Below are 4,992 nucleotides of genomic sequence, written 5' to 3'. Positions count from 1 at the left end.
ACGAGAGGAGATGAGAGGAGAGGAGATGAAAGGGGAGGAGAGGAGATGAAAGGAGAGGAGATCAGAGTAGAGGAGAGGAGGAATATAGAGGAGAGGAGAGGAGAGGAAAGGAGAGGAGAGGAGAGGAGAGGAGAGGAGAGGAAAGGAAAGGAGAGGAGAGGAGAGGAGAGGAGAGGAGAGGAGAGGAGAGGAGAGGAGAGGAGAGGAGAGGAGAGGAGGAATATAGATGAACAACAGAGGAGATCCAATTCGCTTTAGACAACGAAACGCTCATGGAAACCCACACTCTCTCTTACTTTGCTGACAAACTAAGGGTCAAACCTTTGTAATCTCTAAGGACTGACAGTTGATAATGACAGTCAGCTTTGAGTACAGTACTTCTAGGTAATAGAGTGTACACTTCAGTCTAGGGACCTAAGGTTAGAGTCGGAGTAATCATTGTATCCAATTGGTTGATCTAACATCTTGATAGTTAGGGGACCCTCTTGTCCTGTCACTTCAACCCTTTCTAACTATACCTACCTACACACAGTCTGTGTCCCAAATAGTACGCTATTACCTAGATAGTGCACTTCTTTTGACCAGGGCCCATAGGGTAAAAAAAGGAGTGCACTAGAAAGTGAATAGGGTCATGGGCTCTGGTCATAGGTAGTGCACTATAAAGGGAATAGGGTGCCATTTGGGATGCAGTCAAAATAAATGCCTTGAAATGACACACTCAAAAACAAAAACATGCATACTAACCAATATTCTCAGCAAACAAAATTACAATGGACAATGAAGTCTAGAGCCAAAACAATGAGCTTTCTATGTCTCTTCCCCAATAGTCGCATTTGAGGTTTGGCAGCAGGGACATTGATTCTACCAAGTTTTTTTGGGGCAACTGTGGGAATTGTTTTTGTTAAGCTATAACAACATTACTCCACATGGCTTTCTGTCTTTATTGTTTTCCAACTTCATCCTGACATTTGCCGACACTAGCAGAGAACAGTCATTTCCAATGGAGACATGAGTAGACTCTCAGCATTACGACTTTACGACAGCCCATCTGTTGTTCCTGCTGCGGCAGATGGGGATCTGGGAAACTCACTCCTCAGTCTGAAGTGGCTCCACTTGCGCTGCAGAATAGCTAGCTTTTCACTGGCACTACTGGGTAAAACGCTTCAGGCGAGCGGTCACATGTGTTTGCGAGGCAGAGGTCCTGGGTTGGAGCCAGGTATGAGCTGAATCAGAAGGAAACGGCACTCGCTTAGCAAGCAGCGTGACGTGACGTCCTTTACAATGGAAAACTGAGGCATTGCCTAACAACTACCATCTTGCATGCAGTTTGAAGGATAGACCCACAAGGGGAGAACTGGGTGACTCCACATCCCTCTTAGAACCAACAGGTCCAAATGGGACTGCATTATCCATCATTACCCCTCTCCCATATCACTAATCCATCCACTGTCCGCAGGGGTCACACAGCCTGACCGCGCACCTACCAAATAATTCCCAACCAAGACAACTCTGCACATACAGCTTCCATTCATCTGAATGTGGTAACTAACGGATACAGAACTTGTTTGAGCCGCGCTGAGAATTCGAAAAGCACAGTATGAAAACCAACAGTCCACTATTCCAGAAAGTGGTGGGTGGACGTGGTTTGGACTCTGTGGAGCCCTTAACCACTCAGAACAACCACTGTTTCCTGGTCCAAGTGGGGATGTATTAACTGTCATTACCCCTTTCATTAGCCCTGTTTAGACCTGGTTCTAACATGCGGCCTTTGTCCTGATCTTGTCCACATTCTGATTGCGCCCACATTTTTAGACGATTAAAAGACGCATTGTGATCTGATTGTGAGTAAGACAAGGTCAGGTCAAGATCAGGACAAGATAAGGATGAAGGACGTGTGTTAATGGCAGGAATAAACAGGGCTTTTCCCATATCCCTAATCCAGCCACTAATATCTATAAATAGATTCCGTAGCTCCCCACATTATCTATCTCTAGCCATTATCAGTATCATTACCTCTCAAATGGCACCCGGTTCCCTACGAGCCATAGGGCTCTGGTTAAAAGTAGAGCACTATATAGGGAATAGGGTGCCATTTGGGACACAGCCTGTTTCACTTCCATGGCAGTTTCCCCAACTGTTCATTTCCTCCATCTCCTCCTGCTGCTTCCACCCAATGCACGGAGGAGGCTGTGAGGAGGGGGAAACTGGGTCGGTGTTCTGCCATTGTGGCACAACTTGGAGCATGGAGACTAAGCTTTGCTTTTCTGGCCATAAGGAAAACAGAAAACATGGTGAAACCGTGTTGGAAATACCTCGGATTGCAGCTCCACTTTGAACACAGGGACTTGGCTTGTCTGTCCATGCTGACAACAGTAAGGAGAGAGAAGCTGTGCGGAGGCTCCATTACGAATCCAGGCCGAAGACAAGAACACGTCTAGTTGCTTTGTGTGGCCATAAAATAAACTAGAGAGGACAGTTGAGACTGTGTGGCAACTCCACCATCACGGCTCCACTGTGAGAGATAGTCTGTCTTGCTAACAACATGGTTTATCTATCTTCACATACTGTAAGAGACAGAGGAGGGTCAAAGAAAACTGAAAATGCAATTTTGCAATTATGGCTCCACATTAGGGCTTGGACTGCTTTTCTACCATAGAGAAGACAGGGAGTGAGATGAAACTGTTAGGCCATTGCGGCTCCTCTCAGGAGATGGGGCTGTTGGCTTGTCTCATACTGTTGGAGATGGACTGCTGCAGGCTAGTGCTTATCTCTGGTAGACTCTCAGCAGTTTAGCAGATGGAAAAAAGGTCTGGCCAAGAGCAGGTAGACAAGGTCCAGAGGTAAACATTAAGACATAAGCACACAGTTCACACACACACACAGTCACATACAATCACAAACTCTTAAAAACACATTGGCTACGTTTAGACAGGCAGCCCAAATCTGATCTTTTTTCACTAATTGGTGTTTTGAATCAATCAGATCAGCTCTGAAAGCCCAGCCATCAGTAATCTCTTCCCAGTGTTCCGTACCGCTGTCATCATCCAATTACACAATCTGATGACCAAGAATCAACCAATCAGCAGAGGCCAGGGGGCTGTCCAAATATTGTTCTGTTATGGCTGATGGAAAAGAACCACAGAAAAAAAACTTGTTTTGAGTGAAAAGCAGTGGAAGATTTTCAGCATTGTGAAAATAACTTGGAGAAATGAGTGTGGTGAAGAGACGGTGAACATTCCACTGAGGAACTGAGGAACCTTCTAGCCCAGTAGGTGAACTGACACCCCCCACCCACCAATCAATGTTAGATGAATGGATAACTGGTCAACTACACATCTCCCCTTATAGTAGACAGTGATGGATACTAGGTCAGCTCTCATCCTTCTATCTACTGGCTGGTTGGACTGGAGGGAGGGGTGGAGGGGTAGAAGGATGACAAGATGGAAGGATGGAGGTAAGGGAGGCAGCGGACAGGTAGACGGAGGGGTGAAGGATTTTCGGTTAGCTTGGTCTTACTGGCAGTCCAGTGAAGATGAAGGTCAGCCGGCCAGGCTGCAGAGATCGACTGGACCATGACATTGTGTGTGTGTGTGTGTGTGTGTGTGTGTGTGTGTGTGTGTGTGTGTGTGTGTGTGTGTGTGTGCGTGCGTGCGTGCGTGCGTGCGTGCGTGCATGCGCGTGGGTGTGTGTCTATGGGATGGAGTGGACCATGATATTGTGTGTGTGTGTGTGTGTGTGTGTGTGTGTGTGTGTGTGTGTGTGTGTGTGTGTGTGTGTGTGAGTGTGTGTGTGTGTGTGTGTGTGTGCGTGCATGCGCGTGGGTGTGTGTCTATGGGATGGAGTGGACCATGATATTGTGTGTGTGTGTGTGTGTGTGTGTGTGTGTGTGTGTGTGTGTGTGTGTGTGTGTGTGTGTGTGTGTGTGTGTGTTGTGTGTGTGTGTGTGTCCATGGGATGGAGTGGACCATGACATTGGCTACAGTGGATGGCCAGATTGGAAGCAAATGGGTGTAGAGAAGTGTTCTAATGAGTAAAAGTGGCTAACTTTCACTGACAGCCTGGAGGGAAGAAGAAAGAGGAGAGAGGGCCAAAAGAGAGAAAGAGGAGAGAGGGTCTAAAGAGAGAAAGAGGAGAGAGGGCCTAAAGAGAGAAAGAGGAGAGAGGGTCTAAAGAGAGAAAGAGGAGAGAGGGTCAAAAGAGAGAAAGAACAGAGAGGGTCTAAAGAGAGAAAGAGGAGAGAGGGTCAAAAGAGAGAAAGAGGAGAGAGGGTCAAAAGAGAGAAAGAGGAGAGAGGGTCAAAAGAGAGAAAGAGGAGAGAGGGTCTAAAGAGAGAAAGAACAGAGAGGGTCTAAAGAGAGAAAGAGGAGAGGGTCTAAAGAGAGAAAGAGGAGAGAGGGTCTAAAGAGAGAAAGAGGGATTGAGAGGGTCAAAAGAGAGAAAGAGGAGAGAGGGGTCTAAAGAGAGAAAGAGGAGAGAGGGCCAAAGAGAGAAAGAGGAGAGAGGGCCAAAAGAGAGAAAGAGGAGAGAGGGTCTAAAGAGAGAAAGAGGAGAGAGGGTCTAAAGAGAGAAAGAGGAGAGAGGGTCAAAAGAGAGAAAGAGGAGAGAGGGTCTAAAGAGAGAAAGAGGAGAGAGGGTCAAAAGAGAGAAAGAGGAGAGAGGGTCAAAAGAGAGAAAGAGGAGAGAGGGTCAAAAGAGAGAAAGAGGAGAGAGGGGCCAAAAGAGAGAAAGAGGAGAGAGGGGTCAAAAGAGAGAAAGAGGAGAGAGGGTCAAAAGAGAGAAAGAGGAGAGAGGGTCAAAAGAGAGAAAGAGGAGAGAGGGCCAAAAGAGAGAAAGAGGAGAGAGGGTCAAAAGAGAGAAAGAGGAGAGAGGGTCTAAAGAGAGAAAGAACAGAGAGGGCCAAAAGAGAGAAAGAGGAGAGAGGGTCTAAAGAGAGAAAAAGGAGAGGGCCAAAAGAGAGAAAGAGGAGAGAGGGTCTAAAGAGAGAAAGAGGAG

Source organism: Salmo trutta, unplaced genomic scaffold, assembly GCF_901001165.1.
Source record: "Salmo trutta unplaced genomic scaffold, fSalTru1.1, whole genome shotgun sequence".
Lineage (NCBI taxonomy): Eukaryota > Metazoa > Chordata > Actinopteri > Salmoniformes > Salmonidae > Salmo > Salmo trutta.
This window is presented reverse-complemented; position numbering follows the sequence as displayed.